This window comes from Pseudophryne corroboree, unplaced genomic scaffold (genome assembly GCF_028390025.1).
Source record: "Pseudophryne corroboree isolate aPseCor3 unplaced genomic scaffold, aPseCor3.hap2 scaffold_780, whole genome shotgun sequence".
Taxonomy (NCBI): domain Eukaryota; kingdom Metazoa; phylum Chordata; class Amphibia; order Anura; family Myobatrachidae; genus Pseudophryne; species Pseudophryne corroboree.
The window spans coordinates 105,759-130,913 of NW_026970359.1; the positions used below are offsets into that span (position 1 = coordinate 105,759).

Here is a 25,155-nt window from a genome sequence, read left to right on the forward strand (position 1 = left end):
GATTTCTTTGTCTCAGATTTTCCTCTAGCCTTGTTCTTCTTTCGAGAGTTCCTTTGTGCTGCCTCAGTTGGATCTACTTCACTTGACAGGGGGGTGCCCGAGCAGCGACCCTCCCCAGCTCTATCCCAAATCCTACTTACCTGCCAGGTGAGATACTATGATCATGAAGGTGCTTCTCCCAGGGCAAGTCTCACCCATTGCACTCTGGGTGTGCTGCTCCTGCGATTTCCCCAAATGTGGGAAACTTGACTGCATAATTTGTGTTTCCCCTGGTCGGCTCTCGTATAATTCAGATCTCTTTGTCTCAGGTCTCTCTCCAGCCTAGTTTGCTGTCTATTTCCTCTTCTTTTTTCTTGAGCCGCTCCCTTCTATGCCCTTGCGCACTATCCTGACTTCTCCCGTCTGCTTAATTTGTGCCTTCCAACGCACAATGCGAACTACAGGTAGTGCTGCAGGGCCCACGCCCTTTTACTTGCCTTACAGAGCAGCTCTGGAGCTGTTACAGTGCCTAGCTGCTGCAAGAAATCAGCTTGAATGCTTCAGGGGCTGGGGCATAGCCAACATGAGCCCCACACCGAAGGAGGGTGGAGGTGTTTAATGCGAACTAGGGGTCATCCAATCGCCGCAAAAGGCCGCCATGCCCTGCACGCCCCTTTTCTCTTTTCATATGCAGACGAGGGTTGAAGCCAACTTTGACCCACTGCTTGGATGACATCACCATATGCAAATCCATCTGCTGCAGCCTTCCCCCAGGAATGCTTGCACTAGTTGTTGCATTTGGTTTGTTGTTTGGGGGTGCTTCAGTATTAGGCAGCCTTCTGCCCTCCCATGTTCATCTGAAAATATGTGTTCTCCCTGCAGTTGTTGTCCCCAGATGAGAGTTCCCTTGTGCTGCCTCAGTTGAATCTCCTTTACTTGACAGAGATGTGCCTGAGCAGCGGCCCTCCCCAGCCCTATCCCAAATCATACTTATTTTGCATAGGAGATACCATGGTCATGAAGATTGTTCTCCCAGGGTGAGGTTCATTCATTGCATTCTTGGTATGCTGACCCCTGTGATTTCCCCAAATGTGGAAACTTGACTGCATTATTTGTGGTAGTGAGTGACTGTGTTTGTGCTTTCCTCTGGTCAGCTCTGGTAAAAGTCAGATTTCTTTGTCTCAGATCTTCCTCTAGCCTTGTTCTTCTTTCGAGAGTTTCCTTGTGCTGCCTCAGTTGGATCTCCTTCACTTGACAGGGGGCTGCCCGAGCAGCGACCCTCCCCAGCTCTAGCCCAACTCCTACTTATCTGCCAGGTAAGATACTAAGATCATGAAGGTGCTTCTCCGAGGGAAAGGCTCACCCATTGCACTCTGGGTGTGCTGCTCCTGCGATTTCCCCAAATGTGGGAAACTTGACTGCATAATTTGTGTTTCCCCTGGTCGGCTCTCGTATAATTCAGATCTCTTTGTCTCTGGTCTCTCTCCAGCCTAGTTTGCTGTCTGTTTCCACTTCTCTTTTCTTGAGCCGCTCCCTTCTATGCCCTTGCGCACTATCCTGACTTCTCCCGTCTGCTTACTTTTTGCCTTCCAACGCACAATGCGAACTACAGGTAGTGCTGCTGGTCCCACACCCTTTTATTTGCCTTACAGAGCAGCTCTGGAGCTGTTACAGTGCCCAGCTGCTGCAAGAAATCAGCTTGAATGCTTCAGGGGCTGGGGCATAGCCAACATGAGCCCCACACCGAAGGAGGGTGGAGGTGTTTAATGCGAGCTAGGGGTCATCCAAGCGCCGCAAAAGGCTGCCATGCCCTGCACGCCCCTTTTCTCTTTTCATATGCAGACGAGGGTTGAAGCCAACTTTGACCCACTGCTTGGATGACATCACCATATGCAAATCCATCTGCTGCAGGCCTTCCCCCAGGAATGCTTGCACTAGTTGTTGCATTTTGTTTGTTGTTTTGGGGTGCTTCAGTATTAGGTAGCCTTCGGCCCTCCCATGTTCATCTGAAAATATGTGTTCTCCCTGCAGTTGTTGTCCCCAGATGAGAGTTCCCTTGTGCTGCCTCAGTTGAATCTCCTTTACTTGACAGAGATGTGCCTGAGCAGCGGCCCTCCCCAGCCCTATCCCAAATCATACTTATTTTGCATAGGAGATACCATGGTCATGAAGATTGTTCTCCCAGGGTGAGGTTCATTCATTGCATTCTGGGTTTGCTGACCCCTGTGATTTCCACAAATGTGGGAAACTCGACTGCATTATTTGTGGTAGTGGGGGACTGTGTTTGTGCTTTCCTCTGGTCAGCTCTGGTAAAAGTCAGATTTCTTTGTCTCAGATTTTCCTCTAGCCTTGTTCTTCTTTCGAGAGTTCCCTTGTGCTGCCTCAGTTGGATCTCCTTCACTTGACAGGGGGCTGCCCGAGCAGCGACCCTCCCCAGCTCTAGCCCAACTCCTACTTACCTGCCAGGTGAGATACTATGATCATGAAGTTGCTTCTCCCAGGGCAAGGATCACCCATTGCACTCTGGGTGTGCTGCCCCTGTGATTTCCCCAAATGTGGGAAACTTGACTGCGTAATTTGTGTTTCCCCTGGTCGGCTCTCATATAATTCAGATATCTTTGTCTCAGGTCTCTCTCCAGCCTAGTTTGCTGTCTGTTTCCACTTCTTTTTTCTTGAGCCCCTCCCTTCTATACCCTTGTGCACTATCCTGACTTCTCCTCCCGTCTGCTTACTTTGTGCCTTACAATGCACAATGCAAACTACAGGTAGTGCTGCAGGGCCCACACCCTTTTACTTGCCTTACAGAGCAGCTCTGGAGCTTTTACAGTGCCCAGCTGCTGCAAGAAATCAGCTTGAATGCTTCAGGGGCTGGGGCATGGCCAACATGAGCCCCACACAGAAGGAGGGTGGGGGTATTTAATGCAAACTAGGGGTCATACAAGCGCGGCAAAAGGCCGCCATGCCCTGCATACCCCTTTTCTCTTTTCATATGCAGATGAGGGTTCCAGCCAACTTTGGCCCACTGCTTGGATGACATCACCGTATGCAAATCCGTCTTCTGCAGACCTTCCCCCAGGAATGCTTGCACTAGTTGTTGCATTTGGTTTGTTGTTTGGGGGTGCTTCAGTATTAGGCAGCCTTCTGCCCTCCCATGTTCATCTGAAAATATGTGTTCTCCCTGCAGTTGTTGTCCCCAGATGAGAGTTCCCTTGTGCTGCCTCAGTTGAATCTCCTTTACTTGACAGAGATGTGCCTGAGCAGCGGCCCTCCCCAGCCCTATCCCAAATCATACTTATTTTGCATAGGAGATACCATGGTCATGAAGATTGTTCTCCCAGGGTGAGGTTCATTCATTGCATTCTGGGTATGCTGACCCCTGTGATTTCCCCAAATGTGGGAAACTTGACTGCATTATTTGTGGTAGTGAGGGACTGTGTTTGTGCTTTCCACTGGTCAGCTCTGGTAAAAGTCAGATTTCTTTGTCTCAGATCTTCCTCTAGCCTTGTTCTTCTTTCGAGAGTTCCCTTGTGCTGCCTCAGTTGGATCTCCTTCACTTGACAGGGGGGTGCCCGAGCAGCGACCCTCCCCAGCTCTAGCCCAACTCCTACTTACCTGCCAGGTGAGATACTATGATCATGAAGGTGCTTCTCCCAGGGCAAGGCTCACCCATTGCACTCTGGGTGTGCTGCTCCTGCGATTTCCCCAAATGTGGGAAACTTGACTGCATAATTTGTGTTTCCCCTGGTCGGCTCTCGTATAATTCAGATCTCTTTGTCTCAGGTCTCTCTCCAGCCTAGTTTGCTGTCTGTTTCCACTTCTCTTTTCTTGAGCCGCTCCCTTCTATGCCCTTGCGCACTATCCCAGGATAATTATTGTAGCTCGTCTGCGGGTAACAGCTCTCAGATCCACTTCTAGAAAAAATGCAACAATGTAATTTGAGTGACAAACTGCAGAGATGAACCCTTTCTGTGACTGCTGCACAGGGATCACACAAACTCTATTCATAGGGCTGACTTCACTTAGGGGAGATGTTCTCGCCCCGCAAAGAAGTGCAAGTATATACCGCACTTACGGTACCATTGGATTTACAGATATTTTCTTGCAATACACTATGGGGGTCATTCTGAGTTGATTGCTCGCTAGCAGTTTTTAGCAGCCTTAAAACGGTGGAGTTAACATATCTCACGTGGAAGGTGGTCATGTTATTAGCCTTGGCTTCGGCTAGGCGAGTGTCGGAATTAGCGGCTTTGTCACATAAAAGCCCATATTTGGTGTTCCATGTGGATAGAGCGGAATTGCGGACCCATCCTCAATTCCTACCAAAAGTGGTCTCATCTTTTCATATGAACCAATCTATTGTGGTGCCTTTGGCTACGCGTGACTTGGAGGATTCCGAGTTACTTGATGTGGTCAGGGCTTTGAAAATTTACGTGGCCAGGACGGCTAGAGTCAGGAAAACTGAAGCGCTGTTTGTCCTGTATGCAACCAACAAGATTGGTGCCCCTGCTTCAAAGCAGGCTATTGCTCGCTGGATTTGTAACACGATTCAGCAAGCGCATTCTATGGCTGGATTGCAGTTACCGAAATCGGTCTATGCCCATTCCACGAGGAAAGTGGGCTCTCCTTGGGCGGCTGCCCGAGGGGTCTCGGCACTACAGCTGTGTCGAGCTGCTACTTGGTCAGGTTCAAACACCTTTTCAAAATACTATAAGTTTGATACCCTGGCTGAGGAGGAACTCATGTTTGCTCAATCGGTGCTGCAGAGTCATCCGCACTCTCCCGCCCGTTTTGGAGCTTTGGTATAATCCCCATGGTCCTTACGGAGTCCCCAGCATCCTCTAGGACGTTAGAGAAAATAAGATTTTAAACCTACCGGTAAATCTTTTTCTCGTAGTCCGTAGAGGATGCTGGGCGCCCGTCCCAAGTGCGGACTACTTCTGCAATACTTGTATATAGTTATTGCTTCAATAAGGGTTATGTTATAGTTGCATCGGTCCTGCACTGATGCTACAGTATGTTGTTTTTTCGTACTCATAACTGGGTAGTTTATCACAAGTTATACGGTGTGATTGGTGTGGCTGGTATGAATCTTGCCCTGGATTAACAAAATCCTTTCCTCATACTGTCAGTCTCCTCTGGGCACAGTTTCTCTAACTGTGGCATAGAGGCGCATAGAGGGAGGAGCCAGTGCACACCCAGAACTAAAGTCTTTCTTAAAGTGCCCATGTCTCCTGCGGAGCCCGTCTATCCCCATGGTCCTTACGGAGTCCCCAGCACCCTCTACGGACTACGAGAAAAAGATTTACCGGTAGGTTTAAAATCTTATTTTCTACTTTATTCTTTTCTATCCTAGTTTATTACGACCAACTCTCATCCAAGGAGTTTGATATTCTACTACCTGCATGCAATTTAAATTGCTTAAATTGTTTATATGGTTGATTTGTCCTTCACAACCCATAATCTGCAACTTGGATGTACTTGTGTCATTGAAAATCTTATAATAAAAATGTTTATATATTGAAAAAAAAAGTTATAAGACATATGCATTCAATATTTGAAGAAACAAAATAAAATAAAGCTATGTATTGGGTTTCACTAACAAGCACATTGGAAGACTTGACTACTGTTAAAAGACATGCATTACATGGTATAGAGCCACAAACCACAATGTAGTAAAATAAAAACAAACTTACATGTGCTAGAGCTGGGGAGGGTCGCTGCTCGGGCAGCCCCCTGTCAAGTGAAGGAGATCCAACTGAGGCAGCACAAGGGAACTCTCGAAAGAAAAACAAGGCTAGAGGAAGATCTGAGACAAAGAAATCTGACTTTTACCAGAGCTGACCAGAGGAAAGCACAAACACAGTCACTCACTACCACAAATAATGCAGTCAAGTTTCCCACATTTGGGGAAATCACAGGGGTCAGCATACCCAGAATGCAATGAATGAACCTCACCCTGAGAGAACAATCTTCATGACCATGGTATCGCCTATGCAAAATAAGTATGATTTGGGCTGGGGAGGGCCGCTGCTCAGGCACATCTCTGTCAAGTAAAGGAGATTCAACTGAGGCAGCACAAGGGAACTCTCATCTGGGGACAACAACTGCAGGGAGAACACATATTTTCAGATGAACATGGGAGGGCAGAAGGCTGCCTTATACTGCAGCACCCCCAAACAACAAACCAAATGCAACAACTAGTGCAAGCATTCCTGGGGGAAGGCTGCAGCAGATGGATTTGCATATGGTGATGTCATCCAAGCAGTGGGTCAAAGTTGGCTTCAACCCTCGTCTGCATATGAAAAGAGAAAAGGGGTATGCAGGGCATGGCGGCCTTTTGCGGCGCTTGGATGACCCCTAGTTTGCATTAAATACCCCCACCCTCCTTCTGTGTGGGGCTCATGTTGGCCATGCCCCAGCCCCTGAAGCATTCAAGCTGATTTCTTGCAGCAGCTGGGCACTGTAACAGCTCCAGAGCTGCTCTGTAAGGCAAGTAAAAGGGTGTGGGCCCTGCAGCACTACCTGTAGTTTGCATTGTGCATTGTAAGGCACAAAGTAAGCAGATGGGAGGAGAAGTCAGGATAGTGCACAAGGGTATAGAAGGGAGGGGCTCAAGAAAAAAGAAGTGGAAACAGACAGCAAACTAGGCTGGAGAGAGACCTGAGACAAAGAGATCTGAATTATATGAGAGCCGACCAGGGGAAACACAAATTACGCAGTCAAGTTTCCCACATTTGGGGAAATCACAGGGGCAGCACACCCAGAGTGCAATGGGTGATCCTTGCCCAGGGAGAAGCACATTCATGATCATAGTATCTTACCTAGCAGGTAAGAAGGAGTTGGGCTAGAGCTGGGGAGGGTCGCTGCTCGGGCACCCCCCTGTCAAGTGAAGGAGATCCAACTGAGGCAGCACAAGGGAACTCTCGAAAGAAGAACAAGGCTAGAGGAAGATCTGAGACAAAGAAATCTGACTTTTACCAGAGCTGACCAGAGGAAAGCACAAACACAGTCCCCCACTACCACAAATAATGCTGTCAAGTTTACCACATTTGGGGAAATCACATGGGTCAGCATACCCAGAATGCAATGAATGAACCTCACCCTGGGAGAACAATCTTCATGACCATGGTATCTCCTATGCAAAATAAGTATGATTTGGGATAGGGCTGGGGAGGGCCGCTGCTCAGGCACATCTCTGTCAAGTAAAGGAGATTCAACTGAGGCAGCACAAGGGAACTCTCATCTGGGGACAACAACTGCAGGAGGTACACATATTTTCAGATGAACATGGGAGGGCAGAAGGCTGCCTAATACTGAAGCACCCCCAAACAACAAACCAAATGCTACAACTAGTGCAAGCATTCCTGGGGGAAGGCCTGCAGCAGATGGATTTGCATATGGTGATGTCATCCAAGCAGTGGGTCAAAGTTGGCTTCAACCCTCGTCTGCATATGAAAAGAGAAAATTGGCATGCAGGGCATGGCGGCCTTTTGCGGTGCTTGGATGACCCCTAGTTCGCATTAAACACCTCCACCCTCCTTCGGTGTGGGGCTCATGTTGGCTATGCCCCAGCCCCTGAAGCATTCAAGCTGATTTCTTGCAGCAGCTGGGCACTATAACAGCTCCAGAGCTGCTCTGTAAGGCAAGTAAAAGGGCGTGGGCCCTGCAGCACTACCTGTAGTTCGCATTGTGCGTTGGAAGGCACAAATTAAGCAGACGGGAGAAGTCAGGATAGTGCGCAAGGGCATAGAAGGGAGTGGCTCAAGAAAAGAGAAGTGGAAACAGACAACAAACTAGGCTGGAGAGAGACCTGAGACAAAGAGATCTGAATTATACGAGAGCCGACCAGGGGAAACACAAATTATGCAGTCAAGTGTCCAACATTTGGGGAAACCGCAGGAGCAGCACACCCAGAGTGCAATGGGTGAGCCTTGCCCTGGGAGAAGCAACTTCATGATCATAGTATCTCACCTGGCAGGTAAGTAGGAGTTGGGCTAGAGCTGGGGAGGGTCGCTGCTCGGGCACCCCCCTGTCAAGTGAAGGAGATCCAACTGAGGCAGCACAAGGGAACTCTCGAAAGAAGAACAAGGCTAGAGGAAGATCTGAGACAAAGAAATCTGACTTTTACCAGAGCTGACCAGAGGAAAGCACAAACACAGTCCCCAACTACCACAAATAATGCAGTCAAGTTTCCCACATTTGGGGAAATCACAGGGGTCAGCATACCCAGAATGCATTGACTGAATCTCACCCTGGGAGAACAATCTTCATGACCATGGTATCTCCTATGCAAAATAAGTATGATTTGGGATAGGGCTGGGGAGGGCCGCTGCTCAGGAACATCTCTGTCAAGTAAAGGAGATTCAACTGAGGCAGCACAAGGGAACTCTCAGCTTGGGACAACAACTCCAGGGAGAACACATATTTTCAGATGAACATGGGAGGGCAGAAGGTTGCCTAATACTGAAGCACCCCCAAACAACAAACCAAATGCAACAACTTGTGCAAGCATTCCTGGGGGAAGGCCTGCAGCAGATGGATTTGCATATGGTGATGTCATCCAAGCAGTGGGTCAAAGATGGCTTCAACCCTCGTCTGCATATGAAAAGAGAAAAGGGGCATGCAGGGCATGGCAGCCTTTTGCGGCGCTTGGAAGACCCCTAGTTCGCATTAAACACCTCCACCCTCCTTCGGTGTGGGGCTCATATTGGCTATGCCCCAGCCCCTGAAGCATTCAAGCTGATTTCTTGCAGCAGCTGGGCACTGTAACAGCTCCAGAGCTGATCTGTAAGGCAAGTAAAAGGGTGTGGGCCCTGCAGCACTACCTGTAGTTCGCATTGTGCGTTGGAAGGCACAAATTAAGCAGACGGGAGAAGTCAGGATAGTGCGCAAGGGCATAGAAGGGAGTGGCTCAAGAAAAGAGAAGTGGAAACAGACAGCAAACTAGGCTGGAGAGAGACCTGAGACAAAGAGATCTGAATTATACGAGAGCCGACCAGGGGAAACACAAATTATGCAGTCAAGTTTCCCACATTTGGGGAAATCGCAGGAGCAGCACACCCAGAGTGCAATGGGTGAGCCTTGCCCTGGGAGAAGCTCCTTCATGATCATAGTATCTCACCTGGCAGGTAAGTAAGATTTGGGATAGAGCTGGGGAGGGTCGCTGCTCGGGCACCCCCCTGTCAAGTGAAGGAGATCCAACCGAGGCAGCACAAGGAAACTCTCGAAAGAAGAACAAGGCTAGAGGAAGATCTGAGACAAATAAATCTGACTTTTACCAGAGCTGACCAGAGGAAAGAACAAACACAGTCCCCCACTACCACAAATAATGCAGTCGAGTTTCCCACATTTGGGGAAATCATAGGAGTCAGCATACCCAGAATGCAATGAATTAACCTCACCCTGGGAGAACAATCTTCATGACCATGGTATCTCCTATGCAAAATAAGTATGATTTGGGATAGGGCTGGGGAGGGCCGCTGCTCAGGCACATCTCTGTCAAGTAAAGGAGATTCAACTGAGGCAGCACAAGGGAACTCTCATCTGGGGACAACAACTGCAGGGAGAACACATATTTTCAGATGAACATGGTAGGGCAGAAGGCTGCCTAATACTGAAGCACCCCCAAACAACAAACCAAATGCAACAACTAGTGCAAGCATTCCTGGGGGAAGGCCTGCAGCAGATGGATTTGCATATGGTGATGTCATTCAAGCAGTGGGTCAAAGTTGGCTTCAACCCTCGTCTGCATATGAAAAGAGAAAAGGGGCGTGCAGGGCATGGCGGCCTTTTGCGGCGCTTGGATGACCCCTAGTTCGCATTAAACACCTCCACCCTCCTTCGATGTGGGGCTCATGTTGGCTATGCCCCAGCCCCTGAAGCATTCAAGCTGATTTCTTGCAGCAGCTGGGCACTGTAACAGCTCCAGAGCTGCTCTGTAAGGCAAGTAAAAGGGCGTGGGCCCTGCAGCACTACCTGTAGTTTGCATTGTGTGTTGGAAGGCATAAAGTAAGCAGACGGGAGAAGTCAGGATAGTGCGCAAGGGCATAGAAGGGAGCGGCTCAAGAAAAGAGAAGTGGAAACAGACAGCAAACTAGGCTGGAGAGAGACCTGAGACAAAGAGATCTGAATTATACGAGAGCCGACCAGGGGAAACACAAATTATGCAGTCAAGTTTCCCACATTTGGGGAAATCACAGGAGCAGCACACCCAGAGTGCAATGGGTGAGCCTTGCCCTGGGAGAAGCACCTTCATGATCATAGTATCTCACCTGGCAGATCAGTAGGAGTTGGGCTACAGCTGGGGAGGGTCGCTGCTCGGGCACCCCCCTGTCAAGTGAAGGAGATCCAACTGAGGCAGCACAAGGGAACTCTCGAAAGAAGAACAAGGCTAGAGGAAAATCTGAGACAAATAAATCTGACTTTTACCAGAGCTGACCAGAGGAAAGCACAAACACAGTCCCCCACTACCACAAATAATGCAGTCGAGTTTCCCACATTTGGGGAAATCACAGGGGTCAGCATACCCAGAATGCAATGAATGAACCTCACCCTGGGAGAACAATCTTCATGAAAATGGTATCTCCTATGCAAAATAAGTATGATTTGGGATAGGGCTGGGGAGGGCCGCTGCTCAGGCACATCTCTGTCAAGTAAAGGAGATTCAACTGAGGCAGCACAAGGGAACTCTCATCTGAGGACAACAACTGCAGGGAGAACACATATTTTCAGATGAACATGGTAGGGCAGAAGGCTGCCTAATACTGAAGCACCCCCAAACAACAAACCAAATGCAACAACTAGTGCAAGCATTCCCGGGGGAAGGCATGCAGCAGATGGATTTGCATATGGTGATGTCATCCAAGCAGTGGGTCAAAGTTGGCTTCAACCCTCGTCTGCATATGAAAAGAGAAAAGGGGCGTGCAGGGCATGGCGGCCTTTTGCGGCGCTTGGATGACCCCTAGTTCGCATTAAACACCTCCACCCTCCTTCGATGTGGGGCTAATGTTGGCTATGCCCCAGCCCCTGAAGCATTCAAGCTGATTTCTTGCAGCAGCTGGGCACTGTAACAGCTCCAGAGCTGCTCTGTAAGGCAAGTAAAAGGGCGTGGGCCCTGTAGCACTACCTGTAGTTTGCATTGTGCGTTGGAAGGCACAAAGTAAGCAGACGGGAGAAGTCAGGATAGTGCGCAAGGGCATAGAAGGGAGCGGCTCAAGAAAAGAGAAGTGGAAACAGACAGCAAACTAGGCTGGAGAGAGACCTGAGACAAAGAGATCTGATTTATACGAGAGCCGACCAGGGGAAACACAAATTATGCAGTCAAGTGTCCAACATTTGGGGAAACCGCAGGAGCAGCACACCCACAGTGCAATGGGTGAGCCTTGCCCTGGGAGAAGCACCTTCATGATCATAGTATCTCACCTGGCAGGTAAGTAGGAGTTGGGCTAGAGCTGGGGAGGGTCGCTGCTCGGGCACCCCCCTGTCAAGTGAAGGAGATCCAACTGAGGCAGCACAAGGGAACTCTCGAAAGAAGAACAAGGCTAGAGGAAGATCTGAGACAAAGAAATCTGACTTTTACCAGAGCTGACCAGAGGAAAGCACAAACACAGTCCCTTACTACCACAAATAATGCAGTCCAGTTTCCCACATTTGGGGAAATCACAGGGATCAGCATACCCAGAATGCAATGAATGAACCTCACCCTGGGAGAACAATCTTCATGACCATGATATCTCCTATGCAAAATAAGTATGATTTGGGATAGGGCTGGGGAGGGCCGCTGCTCAGGCACATCTCTGTCAAGAATTTATAAAGTCTATACATATATATAACCAAATGTCAATATATATATATAGAACCCAGCGCTCCTATCAAAACGTATCTATTTCACCAATTTGTTGCTTATATATTTGTTGCGCTCCCTTGATAACAAGTGTGATTATCTTTAAAATTTGGTTTATTATTGGTAGAACAGTACTACCTATGGGAGCAGCATTTTATAATATATGGTGAAAATTAATAGATGATCATGAAGGTGCTTCTCCCAGGGCAAGGCTCATCCATTGCACTCTGGGTGTGCTGCTCCTGCGATTTCCCCAAATGTGGGAAAGTTGACTGCATAATTTGTGTTTCCCCTGGTTGGCTCTCGTATAATTCAGATCTCTTTGTCTCAGGTCTCTCTCCAGCCTAGTTTGCTGTCTGTTTCCACTTCTCTTTTCTTGAGCCGCTCCCTTCTATGCCCTTGCGCACTATCTTGACTTCTCCCGTCTGCTTACTTTGTGCCTTCCAACGCACAATGTGAACTACAGGTAGTGCTGCAGGGCCCACACCCTTTTACTTGCCTTACAGAGCAGCTCTGGAGCTATTACAGTGCCCAGCTGCTGCAAGTAATCAGCTTGAATGCTTCAGGGGCTGGGGCATAGCCAACATGAGCCCAACACCGAAGTAGGGTGGAGGTGTTTAATGCGAACTAGGGGTCATCCAAGCGCCGCAAAAGGCCGCCATGCCCTGCACGCCCCTTTTCTCTTTTCATATGCAGACGAGGGTTGAAGCCAACTTTGACCCACTGCTTGGATGACATCACCATATGCAAATCCATCTGCTGCAGGCCTTCCCCCAGGAATGCTTGTACTAGTTGTTGCATTTGTTTTGTTGTTTGGGGGTGCTTCAGTATTAGGCAGCCTTCTGCCCTCCCATGTTCATCTGAAAATATGTGTTCTCCCTGCAGTTGTTGTCCCCAGATGAGAGTTCCCTTGTGCTGCCTCAGTTGAATCTCCTTTACTTGACAGAGATGTGCCTGAGCAGCAGCCCTCCCCAGCCCTATCCCAAATCATACTTATTTTGCATAGGAGATACCATGGTCATGAAGATTGTTCTCCCAGGGTGAGGTTCATACATTGCATTCTGGGTATGCTGACCCCTGTGATTTCCCCAAATGTGGGAAACTCGACTGCATTATTTGTGGTAGTGGGGGACTGTGTTTGTTCTTTCCTCTGGTCAGCTCTGGTAAAAGTCAGATTTATTTGTCTCAGATCTTCTTCTAGCCTTGTTCTTCTTTCGAGAGTTTCCTTGTGCTGCCTCGGTTGGATCTTCTTCACTTGACAGGGGGGTGCCCGAGCAGCGACCCTCCCCAGCTCTAGCCCAACTCCTACTTACCTGCCAGGTGAGATACTATGATCATGAAGGTGCTTCTCCCAGGGCAAGGCTCACCCATTGCACTCTGGGTGTGCTGCTCATGTGATTTCCCCAAATGTGGGAAACTTGACTGCATAATTTGTGTTTCCCCTGGTCGGCTCTCGTATAATTCAGATCTCTTTGTCTCAGGTCTCTCTCCAGCCTAGTTTGCTGTCTGTTTCCACTTCTCTTTTCTTGAGCCGCTCCCTTCTATGCCCTTGCGCACTATCCTGACTTCTCCCGTCTGCTTAATTTGTGCCTTCCAACGCACAATGCGAACTACAGGTAGTGCTGCAGGGCCCACACCCTTTTACTTGCCTTACAGAGCAGCTCTGGAGCTGTTACAGTGCCCAGCTGCTGCAAGAAATCAGCTTGAATGCTTCAGGGGCTGGGGCATAGCCAACATGAGCCCCACACCGAAGGAGGGTGGAGGTGTTTAATGCGAACTAGTGGTCTTCCAAGCGCCGCAAAAGGCCGCCATGCCCTGCACGCCCCTTTTCTCTTTTCATATGCAGACGAGGGTTGAAGCCAACTTTGACTCACTGCTTGGATGACATCACCATATGCAAATCCATCTGCTGCAGGCCTTCCCCCAGGAATGCTTGCACTAGTTGTTGCATTTGGTTTGTTGTTTGGGGGTGCTTCAGTATTAGGCAGCCTTCTGCCCTCCCATGTTCATCTGAAAATATGTGTTCTCCCTGGAGTTGTTGTCCCCAGATGAGAGTTCCCTTGTGCTGCCTCAGTTGAATCTCCTTTACTTGACAGAGATGTGCCTGAGCAGCGGCCCTCCCCAGCCCTATCCCAAATCATACTTATTTTGCATAGGAGATACCATGGTCATGAAGATTGTTCTCCCAGGGTGAGGTTCATTCATTGCATTCTGGGTATGCTGACCCCTGTGATTTCCCCAAATGTGGGAAACTCGACTGCATTATTTGTGGTAGTGGGGGACTGTGTTTGTGCTTTCCTCTGGTCAGCTCTGGTAAAAGTCAGATTTATTTGTCTCAGATTTTCCTCTAGCCTTGTTCTTCTTTCGAGAGTTCCCTTGTGCTGCCTCAGTTGGATCTCCTTCACTTGACAGGGGGGTGCCCGAGCAGCGACCCTCCCCAGCTCTAGCCCAACTCCTACTTACCTGCCAGGTGAGATACTATGATCATGAAGGTGCTTCTCCCAGGGCAAGGCTCACCCATTGCACTCTGGGTGTGCTGCTCCTGTGATTTCCCCAAATGTGGGAAACTTGACTGCATAATTTGTGTTTCCCCTGGTCGGCTCTCGTATAATTCAGATCTCTTTGTCTCAGGTCTCTCTCCAGCCTAGTTTGCTGTCTGTTTCCACTTCTCTTTTCTTGAGCTGCTCCCTTCTATGCCCTTGCGCACTATCCTGACTTCTCCCGTCTGCTTACTTTGTGCCTTCCAACGCACAATGCAAACTACAGGTAGTGCTGCAGGACCCACGCCCTTTTACTTGCCTTACAGAGTAGCTCTGGAGCTGTTACAGTGCCCAGCTGCTGCAAGAAATCAGCTTGAATGCTTCAGGGGCTGGGGCATAGCCAACATGAGCCCCACACCGAAGGAGGGTGGAGGTGCTTAATGCGAGCTAGGGGTCATCCAAGCGCCGCAAAAGGCCGCCATGCCCTGCACGCCCCTTTTCTCTTTTCATATGCAGACGAATCTCCTTTACTTGACAGAGATATGCCTGAGCAGCGGCCCTCCCCAGCCCTATCCCAAATCATACTTATTTTGCATAGGAGATACCATGGTCATGAAGATTTTTCTCCCAGGGTGAGGTTCATTCATTGCATTCTGGGTATGCTGACCCCTGTGATTTCCCCAAATGTGGGAAACTTGACTGCATTATTTGTGGTAGTGGGGGACTGTGTTTGTGCTTTCCTCTGGTCAGCTCTGGTAAAAGTCAAATTTCTTTGTCTCAGATCTTCCTCTAGCCTTGTTCCTCTTTCGAGAGTTCCCTTGTGCTGCCTCAGTTGGATCTCCTTCACTTGACAGGGGGGTGCCCGAGCAGCGACCCTCCCCAGCTCTAGCCCAACTCCTACTTACCTGCCAGGTGAGATACTATGATCATGAAGGTGCTTCTCCCAGGGCAAGGCTCACCCATTGCACTCTGGGTGTGCTGCTCCTGCGGTATGCCTGAGCAGCGGCCCTCCCCAGCCTATGCAAAATAAGTATGATTTGGGATAGGGCTGGGGAGGGCCGCTGCTCAGGCACATCTCTGTCAAGAATTTATAAAGTCTATACATATATATAACCAAATGTCAATATATATATATAGAACCCAGCGCTCCTATCAAAACTTATCTATTTCACCAATTTGTTGCTTATTTAATCTTTATACATCTATTAATTTTCACCATATATTATAAAATGCTGCTCCCATAGGTAGTACTGTTCTACCAATAATAAACCAAATTTTAAAGATAATCACATTTGTTATAAAGGGAGCGCAAAAAATAAAATATACAAGCTCCTTATTTTTAAAAAATATATATAGACAGAAGAAACCCACATTCAATAAAATACAATGGAGTCAACATATATAGGCACCACTATCCATATCTAAATGTAATCAGGATCTATTTCATATTGCCCTTGATGACAACGGAATGTTTATTAAAGTGTCCAAAAAATCCTCCTGGATACAGCTGTTGTAATTTATTCGTTACTTTCCAATTGTAATTGATACATTAAATTCCTTCTTGTGGATGAACAGCAACAGTTGTAACCAACGCCTCTTATTTACTGCAGTTAAAGTTCATATGTAACTCACGTGAGTAATGAAAGAAAACAGGGGGAGAGCGCTGTGATGGTTGGTGAAACACAGCGGTATGCTACGACCCCCGTTAACCTTGGCTGGATCATATTGGCACTCGCGGTCGGGATATTTCTCCCTGCCGTGGGGTAGAGACCTCCTTTTGCTCGGTCTCAAATTGCTTTTTCCCCTTCACCGCTGTCTTTACATCAGACGTCCGCCGTGATGTAGCTCGTTCATGAACGGGCTTATATCTCAGCAATCAGAGTGTCCTGTAATCACCTTTCTTACGCGTTTCTCCGCTGTTATCCAAGAGCGGTTTCGTCAGAGGATACATCAGCAGCCTAGCAGGCTCTTTTTAAAATGCACCGGACCAATAGTATTACTAATTAGTTGATTGGATACATACATGTACTAATTGGATGCATACATGTAATGACTCACATATGGAACAACTTTCTAATTGCAATTGCACATATAAAGGCATTTCATAATATAAAAATAAGCAACATGGTGATTAAAAATAATAATAAAATAAGCAACAAGGTGGTTTAAAAAATAACAGAAAATATATAATCTATATACAGATTAACCTATAATCTTTCAATCAATACCTCATATCTATAATCACATATACATAATTCAGAGACTCAGCACTAAGGATCCCCATTTACTTATATAAAACTGTCAAAGTCAGAAAAATATCACTATGCACACTGCCATATCTGCACCTCATGCGAGCTCCCGCTGCGCGTGCAAGAGCTCTCCCGTGCGTGCGCATACTCGCAGTCGCGTGCACCCGCAGGCGCACGATATGCGGATTTACGGTAGAGTTTGTATGCGTCTAGCGGGCGACTCAATCGATATATATTTTAACCATATAATGTATTTTGTAGATTATGGTCCCTTTGATAGAATCTGAAAGTTTAGTTAATATAGCATGTTCATGGACAGAGAGATCCCTCTTTGTTTGATACGAAGGGTCAGACATGAGTCATACAGTGGTGTTTAGTATCCATCGGAAGAGTATTTAATTAGCAATATTCCGGTGTTGGTTTGAAGCAGATTAATCGCTCGTGCGAATAGTTATGGACATAAGAAGTTTATGTACTTTTACTATTATTTGCACTTACTTATCCATGCGGCGGGAAACCTAGTTTCCCACCCACCTGAGCAGTTGGAAATAGTCACAGCCCACCTGTATGAATCAACCTATAACCTTTTGTTATAATGCGAAGACGAATTCCTGTGTCCAATGAACAATGAGATTGTAGGGACCATTGAATTGTATTGTGTGTGTGGGGCATAAATAGACAAGCCGATCATATCCAGCTCTCACTCTTCAACGGTTCTCATTGCTGATAATCGGGAGCTGGATATCCAGAGGCGCATGCGATCGTTCCCCTTGGGCGTAAGTTTTTCTCCGCAATCATATTGTCTTTATTGGTATTGTGGGCCATATCTCTCTCTCTCTCTCCTCTCCTCTTTCTCTCATTTTTTTCCTTAAACGTACTTGTATTGTATTGTATTTCCTGTGTAGTTATCTGGTTAGTTAGTCTATGTTATATTGGTAGTGTATGACTTGTATTGTATTATTCTTTTGCAAGTATAACATTCATATAAGGCGTTAGACCCTAAGCCCGGCATTTGTGTATTTCTTAGGGTGTTAAGTATTCTCTGGTCTGTCGGAGACGCTCGAACAGCTTTAAGTTAATAAGGTAACATTGTGTTGCATCTACACCCCACCATTACACTAAGGTTTTTCCTGTATAATACATTGTTCATGGTTTACATGTAAAGGTTTAACATTGTGAGCGTCTGCGCCGCTGGTGATCTCCTCGTGGTCCCGAGCGTACGCTACGCTAAGCGATTGTTACGCAACGTGCGTACCCTTACGGTACTCCAGACGTCAATAGCGTACAGTGTTCTTAGGCCTCTTAAAGGGTTTTAAGTAAGATAAATATTTAGCTTTATCAATTGGCGGCTCGTCCGTCCTTCACATATCTGCACTAGGTAATTTCAGCAGACATTATCCATCAGCAAAGGGCGGGAGGTCATATTCCTCGTAGTGCTGTCTGGATAAGCGTCTGCTTCGCTTAGTAAAGGGTGCTGAGGGAATCCGGAACCGGAGGTAAGAACAACACGCTAGTGTCTTTTAAAACTGTTTATTTCTGTCTTGCGTACGCACGCACATATCTGCATTTCTTTTCATTTTCGTGTATTTTCATATATCACTCTTCTGTTTGCCATTTTATAATTGATAAACGTGCTAAGAGAGATTTGCCGCTATTTCATAGTTAAAGAGTAAAAGTAATACATTAAGGTGTAAATTGAAAAGCACGCACGCAGCTCTACCTAAAGATACAAGGAGAGATTGGTGTGGTGTTCGGTAGATGATCGAGGATCATCTACATTGATAAACGTGTAAAATTGTGTTACGGTGGATATTTGCTTTGTGTACACGTGTCTCTAACAAAGGGTGAGACTCGCGTACGCAACTCAAAGGCCGACGCACGCAGCGTATATTACGCAACGGAGCGTCCGGGTACGCCCACGTAACTCAAATCACACGCTAGTGTTATTGTAACAGGCGAAAAGGTGGCAACGCGATAAATAGCGCAAATCTATTTTAGTGTCCGAAATTTAGATTAACAGATCCTTCTCCAAATTTACAACACATCTGGTCTAAAGGAAAGAAAATTTCTGCGCAGAAATAGAAATAGAAACAAAAGTGTACATGTGGTGAGTGAGTGTTTGCATATATAAGTTTATACAATTTTTTGAGGTTGAACCACAAGAAGTCGAGTTCTCGCAGGGTACATACATGTAAGTGACGTGCATGGTGGCAAGGGAGGCATCCTTTGTTAAACATAAAATCTGAGCATTAGAGTATAGCAGACCAGGAGGTCTATTGTAGCACAGACCAGGAGGTCCGGAATTGACCAGGAGGTCCAGGTACAGCAGACAAGGAAGTCCGCTATAAATAGAGAAAAGAGCACAACCCAGGGGGTTGGTGCAGAACCCATATAGGCCATTAAAGCTCATGCTGAAGGAATTCGCAGCCGCAATTTTCGATTCCACTGGTCGCTCTGCACATAAGATTAGTTGCTTATGTGCAGACTGATTGTACCGCACGTAATTGTGTGCATTAGTTAATCTGACCAGTACCATTTGTGTACGAAACGGGTCATAAACACTATTTGTACATTCTGACGTGATTTGTGTAATTTTTTATTTTCTGAAGGGAAGTTCGCTGGTCACTCAGGAATTATCCAACAACCAACAGTTACTGGAAAGGGTTAATGCTCTGCGGATCACACTCACATGTTTCAGTAAACGAAGGTTCATAGGGGCCCTGGGTCGAGTACGCCAGCACTAGGGCAGTGTGTAGGTCGTATTGGTCGGCGTGGGCGAGTGAGTGAGGTACTCGGTAAACCGCCACCGTCAGCCTATCTTGAACATTTTGGTTTTTGTAAGGGTTCGCTGAAGACCCTGATTGAAGGTCAGAGGTGGTGAAAGCAACACCTACAGGTATGGGGGCCAATTGTTCAGGTAGGGGGCGATCAACCTCGGTTCGGGTTGATTCAGTAAACCGACCAATCGGGTCGGCAAGGTACGTAATGTGTGAAAAATACGGTTCACACACAGAGGTTTTATGTGATGAATGGGAGAGAATGACGGTACATGACGGGGAGAAGTTCCCAAGAGTAGGCAGCTTTAGCCCAGAAGTGTTACAAAATCTAAGGAGGAGGATATGTCTCATTAAATCAACAAAGAGACGGATTAAACATTATGATTATTTGCAGTTATGGCAACAGGAGGGTGAAATACAGAGAGGATTGGCTCAGGCGGCAAGATCTAACCCTATCAGGAAACTGATAGCCACGGCACCGCCGCCACCATACATATCAGGAGAGAAATCGGTTGCGGAGAATGACGCATTAGGGTGTAACAAACAAACACTTAGCAACTGTGTAAATGTTAATAAGTTAACCAATGCAAGTATTAACCCGTGCAAGTTGTACCCTGTTTTGAACTTTCCCCAGGAGTGTGATCAAGAGGACGAATCGGCAACAATATCGGCGCTCTCTCTAGCAGCCACCATATCAGAAACAACAGTAGGCACGGCCCAACCCTTAAGATTAGTAACAAAGGCCCCTAGCGGAGGGACAGGTGAGGTCGTATCAACAGGTAAGTACGGCACCATACACTATGCTGAAACCATTTCACCACAGGCTGTAGAATCTACACAGAATGATGTTATTAAACTTGCTCCCGTTAGGGTAATAGCAGTTCCAAATGGGAAAACGGACACTACAGGAGTCACTCCTATCAGGAACATTGCCATGTACAGCCCGTTTTCCCGAATGGAATTAAGAACCATAGTGTCTGAATTCCCTGACCCTAGGAAAGACTTAGTTGCTAGCCAGAAATACATCAGTGACCTAGGGAACACTTTAGAGCCCAATAACAAAGACTGGCAGGTATTGCTGAGGGCTTGTTTACCCTCCAATGTCGACTCAGCTCAATTTTTAGCTGACTGTGGATTGGATCAGGATGTACCTCTTACAGATGTGTACAACAAAGACAATGTAAAAAGGATAAGTTTACAGTTAAAGGAGTATTTTCCAGCTGTAGTTAAATGGAACAAGATTTTCTCCATTAAACAAAAGGAGTCAGAAACAGCTGCAGAGTATTTTCACAGGGCATTACTAGATATGGCAAAATACACAGGCATAGAGGACATTAAAACAAACATAAACCATCGAGAAGTAGCAGTATCTGTACTAATGGATGGTTTAAAAGAGGCATTAAAGACAAGGGTACAGACCACGCAACCATGTTGGCGAGGTCTGTCGGTGGCTACTTTGAGAGAGGCAGCTGTGGATCACGATCGGAATATCACCAGACACAGGGAATTACAAGGTGATAAGTTAATGGCCGTAAGTATACAGGCCCTGACCACAAGGCAGCCTTTGTATAAATCACCAAACCCTGTGGGTAAGTCGAATGTGGTAACCTGTTATTTCTGTCATAGAGAGGGACACTTTGCACGAGACTGTAAATCGAGAAACATACAAAAGTCTTTTCAACCCCCTAGACAACGACACGACATACGACATTGGGAGCAGGGTCCGCAGAAACGGAGTTATGAGCCACATGCAGGGGAAACAAAAAGATACCCCCCGAACAGAGACTGGCAAGCCTCTGGCAGTTCCCAGTTAACCCCTTCACAAGTAGTTGCTGCCAGCGGGATTCAGGGAGGTCACCATACCCAATAGGGGTGTGGCCATACCTGTAATCTGCAGCCAGTAAAATTGATTGCAAGTCTTGGTAGTGAACCCGAAATTGCAATTGATGTAGCTGGTAAAACATTAAACTTTCTTGTAGATACGGGGGCGGCCAAATCAGTGATAAATTCGACAGTGGGCATGAGAACCACTGGTAAGACAATTCCAGCCATGGGAGTAACGGGAGTAGTCCAGCATTACCCTGCTAGCAAACCAGCCGAGATTACAATAGGGCCTTTACATACCAAGCATTCCTTTTTGCTGGCTGCATCGGCACCGACAAATCTCTTGGGAAGAGACTTATTGTGTAAAATGGGGTGCGTCATTTATTGTACTCCTGAAGGTGTATTCTTGGACATACCTGAGAATCACGCTCAGGAAGTGCGAGACATGTTAGACTCCCCATCAAAATTAATGTCACATACCATTATGACAAATAGGACTCCATCCCAAGTAGAAGAAATGCCATCCCAGATACCAGAGTCACTGTGGACTAAAGACGGACAAGACACTAGATTGATGGCAAACGTAGCTCCAGTAGTTGTGCAAGTAAAAGATGGTAGGATAGCTCCAAAAATCCCACAATACCCTCTGAAGCCAGAGGTGGAGTTAGGAGTATACCCAGTAATAGAGCGCTTGCTACAACAGGGCATCCTGGTAAGAACATCCAGCACAGCCAATAGTCCCATCTTCCCTGTGAAAAAGAGTGGGGGGAGGGGTTACCGGCTAGTGCAGGATTTAAGGGGGATTAACAAAATAGTTGAGAGTCAGTTCCCCGTAGTGCCAAATCCAGCTGTCATCCTTATGCAAATCCCTCCCACTGCGAAATTTTTCACTGTTATTGACCTCTGCTCCGCTTTCTTTTCGGTACCTCTGCACCCTGACAGCCAATATTTGTTTGCATTTACATACAGAGGAGTCCAATACACATGGACTCGATTACCACAAGGTTTCATAGACAGTCCAAGTATATTTTCCCAGGCTTTGCATGATTGTTTACAGTCTTTCCAACCAGAGAGTGGATCAATATTGATACAGTACGTGGGTGATTTACTACTGTGTTCAGATTCATTGGAAGCATCCCTGAAGGATACGAAACAGCTCCTGTTTCATCTTTCAGACACAGGACACAAGGTTTCCAAAGACAAGTTGCAATTATGCCAAACTAAAGTAAAATATTTGGGACACTGTCTAACACAAGGACTGAGACACCTGACCGCTGATAGAATTCAAGCAATTAGAGACATGACTCTGACTCAAACCCAGCAACAGATCAGAACGTTTTTAGGAATGTGTGGGTATTGCCGTAACTGGATCCCAGGATTTTCCATTCTAGCATTACCTTTGCAGGAGATGGTCTCCTCAAACAAGCCTGATCGGATTTCGCACACAGACGAGTCCGAGATGGCATTTGAGAGACTTAAACAGTGCCTAACGCAGGCACCAGCATTAGGTATGCCAGACTATGGGAAACCCTTTGAGCTGTACGGAACAGAAAGTGCTGGTTGCGCAGCAGGCGTCCTAACCCAAAAGCACGGTGATGCCAGCAGGCCGGTAGCATACTACAGCGCTCAGCTAGATACGGTAGCGCGATCCCTCCCCACATGCTTGCGAAGCGTTGCTGCGATAGCATTGCTAGTAACGAAAAGCGAAGATGTAGTGCTAGGTCACAACCTCACAATTCATACACCACATGCAGTGTCAGCCTTGCTAAATTCTGCCCAAACCAGACACGTCTCATCAGCGCGGTTTACAAGATGGGAATTGGCACTAATGGCCCCCGTAAACATCACCATAAGGAGATGCAGTGCATTAAATCCTGCAACATATCTCCCAGGTGTGCCTGGACAGGCACAAAGGGTGGAGGATGAGAGTGGTGGGGAAGGAGAATTTAATACAAAGGAGGACACACATGATTGTATGGAATATTTGACCCAAAATTTTACCGCAAGGCCTGACATCAGTGACAACCCACTGGAAGATGTAGATCTTACCTTCTACACGGATGGTAGTTGTCACAGACAGTCGGACTCGGGAGACTTGTGTACTGGATACGCAGTCGTAGATGATCAAGGCACCATAGAAGCAGAACCACTAGGCCCACCTCACTCAGCCCAGGTTGCTGAACTGGTCGCCCTAACCAGAGCATGTGAATTGGCTAAGGGCAAATCAGCCAATATCTACACCGACTCTAGATACGCATTTGGGGTAGTCCATGATTTCGGAGCCCTATGGCGCCTCAGAAATTTCATGACGGCAGCTGGTACACCGGTAGCGCATGCAGCTCACATCAAAAGGCTTCTAGCAGCGATACAGGAACCCGACAGAGTGGCTGTTATCAAGTGTAAAGCACACACATATAGCCAGGACCCAGTATCACTTGGTAACAGCCGAGCAGATGAAGCTGCTAAGTTAGCAGCTGGTACCCCCAGACAGACAGACAGACACCACACAACTGATGGTATTTAATACCATCAACACACAGAAGTTGTGTGAGATGCAAAATTTGTGTTCCACACAGGAAAAGGCAGTCTGGAAGGCAAAAGGATATGGCCAGGAGTCCTCAGGACTCTGGACGGATGGACAGGGTAAACCAGTGGCCCCCAGAGCATATCTTCCATGTTTAGCTGAGGCAGCACACGGGCTGACTCATCTGGGCAAGGAGGGAATGTGCAAGTTGGTAAGAGCATATTGGTGCGCCCCAGGATTTTCATCTCATGCAGGTAAGAGAGCAATGTCATGCCTTACCTGTTTGAGGAAGAACATCGGAAAGGCAATACCAACAGAACCATCTCATATCCCACCTACAGGCGGCCCTTTTCAGGTAATACAGATTGACTTTATTCAATTACCCCCTTGTCGAAATTTGAAATATGTACTTGTTTGTATAGATGTATTCTCAAATTGGGTTGAAGCATTTCCTGCGGCCACAAATACCACTATGTTTACTGCTAAGAAAATTGTGCAGGAATTTGTGTGTAGATATGGTATCCCTAGAATAATCGAAAGTGATAGGGGTACCCATTTTACAGGTGATGTCTTTCAAGGAATGTGTAAGTTGATGGGAATTGATAGTAAGCTGCACACTCCATACCGTCCACAGGCGAGTGCGAAGGTGGAAAGAGTGAACAGCACTATTAAAAATAAACTGAGCAAAGTTATGGCAGAAACAGGATTGGCATGGCCAGAAGCTTTACCCATAGTACTGTACAGCATCAGAACCACTCCCAGGTCCCCTCTTAATCTGTCTCCCTTTGAAATCTTGTTTGGTCGACAACCGCATGTTATGATTAACCCTCAGGATGATTTGAAGTGTAACAATGAAGTGACTGTAAAGTACCTGATTAACATGAGTAAACAGCTAAGGAATCAAAATGATAATTTGAAGTTATTGATTCCTGATTTACCAGATAGTAATTGTCATGACATTGAACCTGGGGATTATGTAATGATACGGAATTTTCTACGCTCAGGTTGCCTTATTGACAGATGGTCAGACCAAGTCTTATTGACTAGCACTACAGCATTGAAGGTTGTCCAGAGAGAGACTTGGGTTCATTCGTCCCATTGTAAGAAGGTTGCTGATCCAGAGAGGTCCCGTGATAAGGAACAGACGGTAGAGGAAGTTGTATCACTGGAGTGTCTGTTCCAGGAGGACTGAGGCGGCACCTGAGCATTGAAAATCACAAGATCAAAAGCAGTTGTCGATTCCCTGTTCCCTTTTATTGTTTTTCTCCACTTCCCATCCCCTCTCCCTCAAATTATTTTTTCCCCCTTCTCATTCTTCTTCGTTTCCTCCTATAAGATGGACTTGCCCCAAGAGACTGTGATCCGGATTTTCCTGTTGACCATGATGTTGACCAGAGCAGTCTGTTCCGGCGAGAGTACCATGGAGGTCGAGAAAGGTTCTGGAATGGGTTCTGATGACAAAGATGGAGGCGTAGTTTTC

At 47.0% G+C, this 25,155-nt stretch overlaps 21 non-coding genes and 2 pseudogenes across 21 annotated transcripts; 12 read left to right on the top strand and 11 right to left on the bottom strand.

The window, feature by feature from the left end:
- Positions 1 to 132: 132 nt before the first annotated feature.
- On the top strand, positions 133 to 295 carry LOC135040934 (U1 spliceosomal RNA). Its single transcript, XR_010234691.1, has one exon. It is a non-coding gene; the product is annotated as a U1 spliceosomal RNA (small nuclear RNA).
- A 670-nt stretch (positions 296 to 965) lies between these two features.
- LOC135040925 (U1 spliceosomal RNA) lies at positions 966 to 1,128 on the top strand. The gene has a single exon (XR_010234683.1). It is a non-coding gene; the product is annotated as a U1 spliceosomal RNA (small nuclear RNA).
- A 152-nt stretch (positions 1,129 to 1,280) lies between these two features.
- On the top strand, positions 1,281 to 1,443 carry LOC135040901 (U1 spliceosomal RNA). The gene has a single exon (XR_010234661.1). It is a non-coding gene; the product is annotated as a U1 spliceosomal RNA (small nuclear RNA).
- A 671-nt stretch (positions 1,444 to 2,114) lies between these two features.
- On the top strand, positions 2,115 to 2,278 carry LOC135040909 (U1 spliceosomal RNA). The gene has a single exon (XR_010234668.1). It is a non-coding gene; the product is annotated as a U1 spliceosomal RNA (small nuclear RNA).
- Positions 2,279 to 2,430: 152 nt separating this feature from the next.
- LOC135040939 (U1 spliceosomal RNA) lies at positions 2,431 to 2,572 on the top strand (annotated as a pseudogene).
- Positions 2,573 to 3,267: 695 nt separating this feature from the next.
- On the top strand, positions 3,268 to 3,431 carry LOC135040916 (U1 spliceosomal RNA). The gene has a single exon (XR_010234674.1). It is a non-coding gene; the product is annotated as a U1 spliceosomal RNA (small nuclear RNA).
- Positions 3,432 to 3,583: 152 nt separating this feature from the next.
- On the top strand, positions 3,584 to 3,746 carry LOC135040928 (U1 spliceosomal RNA). The gene has a single exon (XR_010234686.1). It is a non-coding gene; the product is annotated as a U1 spliceosomal RNA (small nuclear RNA).
- Positions 3,747 to 5,821: 2,075 nt separating this feature from the next.
- Positions 5,822 to 5,985, bottom strand: LOC135040923 (U1 spliceosomal RNA). Its single transcript, XR_010234681.1, has one exon. It is a non-coding gene; the product is annotated as a U1 spliceosomal RNA (small nuclear RNA).
- Positions 5,986 to 6,673: 688 nt separating this feature from the next.
- LOC135040902 (U1 spliceosomal RNA) lies at positions 6,674 to 6,815 on the bottom strand (annotated as a pseudogene).
- Positions 6,816 to 6,967: 152 nt separating this feature from the next.
- LOC135040919 (U1 spliceosomal RNA) lies at positions 6,968 to 7,131 on the bottom strand. Its single transcript, XR_010234677.1, has one exon. It is a non-coding gene; the product is annotated as a U1 spliceosomal RNA (small nuclear RNA).
- Positions 7,132 to 7,802: 671 nt separating this feature from the next.
- On the bottom strand, positions 7,803 to 7,965 carry LOC135040942 (U1 spliceosomal RNA). Its single transcript, XR_010234698.1, has one exon. It is a non-coding gene; the product is annotated as a U1 spliceosomal RNA (small nuclear RNA).
- Positions 7,966 to 8,117: 152 nt separating this feature from the next.
- LOC135040921 (U1 spliceosomal RNA) lies at positions 8,118 to 8,281 on the bottom strand. Its single transcript, XR_010234679.1, has one exon. It is a non-coding gene; the product is annotated as a U1 spliceosomal RNA (small nuclear RNA).
- A 671-nt stretch (positions 8,282 to 8,952) lies between these two features.
- LOC135040933 (U1 spliceosomal RNA) lies at positions 8,953 to 9,115 on the bottom strand. Its single transcript, XR_010234690.1, has one exon. It is a non-coding gene; the product is annotated as a U1 spliceosomal RNA (small nuclear RNA).
- A 152-nt stretch (positions 9,116 to 9,267) lies between these two features.
- Positions 9,268 to 9,431, bottom strand: LOC135040912 (U1 spliceosomal RNA). Its single transcript, XR_010234671.1, has one exon. It is a non-coding gene; the product is annotated as a U1 spliceosomal RNA (small nuclear RNA).
- A 671-nt stretch (positions 9,432 to 10,102) lies between these two features.
- LOC135040936 (U1 spliceosomal RNA) lies at positions 10,103 to 10,265 on the bottom strand. Its single transcript, XR_010234693.1, has one exon. It is a non-coding gene; the product is annotated as a U1 spliceosomal RNA (small nuclear RNA).
- Positions 10,266 to 10,417: 152 nt separating this feature from the next.
- Positions 10,418 to 10,581, bottom strand: LOC135040908 (U1 spliceosomal RNA). Its single transcript, XR_010234667.1, has one exon. It is a non-coding gene; the product is annotated as a U1 spliceosomal RNA (small nuclear RNA).
- Positions 10,582 to 11,252: 671 nt separating this feature from the next.
- Positions 11,253 to 11,415, bottom strand: LOC135040937 (U1 spliceosomal RNA). The gene has a single exon (XR_010234694.1). It is a non-coding gene; the product is annotated as a U1 spliceosomal RNA (small nuclear RNA).
- A 152-nt stretch (positions 11,416 to 11,567) lies between these two features.
- LOC135040920 (U1 spliceosomal RNA) lies at positions 11,568 to 11,731 on the bottom strand. Its single transcript, XR_010234678.1, has one exon. It is a non-coding gene; the product is annotated as a U1 spliceosomal RNA (small nuclear RNA).
- A 1,079-nt stretch (positions 11,732 to 12,810) lies between these two features.
- LOC135040907 (U1 spliceosomal RNA) lies at positions 12,811 to 12,974 on the top strand. Its single transcript, XR_010234666.1, has one exon. It is a non-coding gene; the product is annotated as a U1 spliceosomal RNA (small nuclear RNA).
- A 152-nt stretch (positions 12,975 to 13,126) lies between these two features.
- On the top strand, positions 13,127 to 13,289 carry LOC135040935 (U1 spliceosomal RNA). Its single transcript, XR_010234692.1, has one exon. It is a non-coding gene; the product is annotated as a U1 spliceosomal RNA (small nuclear RNA).
- Positions 13,290 to 13,960: 671 nt separating this feature from the next.
- LOC135040903 (U1 spliceosomal RNA) lies at positions 13,961 to 14,124 on the top strand. The gene has a single exon (XR_010234662.1). It is a non-coding gene; the product is annotated as a U1 spliceosomal RNA (small nuclear RNA).
- A 152-nt stretch (positions 14,125 to 14,276) lies between these two features.
- Positions 14,277 to 14,439, top strand: LOC135040930 (U1 spliceosomal RNA). The gene has a single exon (XR_010234687.1). It is a non-coding gene; the product is annotated as a U1 spliceosomal RNA (small nuclear RNA).
- A 443-nt stretch (positions 14,440 to 14,882) lies between these two features.
- LOC135040910 (U1 spliceosomal RNA) lies at positions 14,883 to 15,046 on the top strand. The gene has a single exon (XR_010234669.1). It is a non-coding gene; the product is annotated as a U1 spliceosomal RNA (small nuclear RNA).
- The last annotated feature ends 10,109 nt before the right edge of the window (positions 15,047 to 25,155 follow it).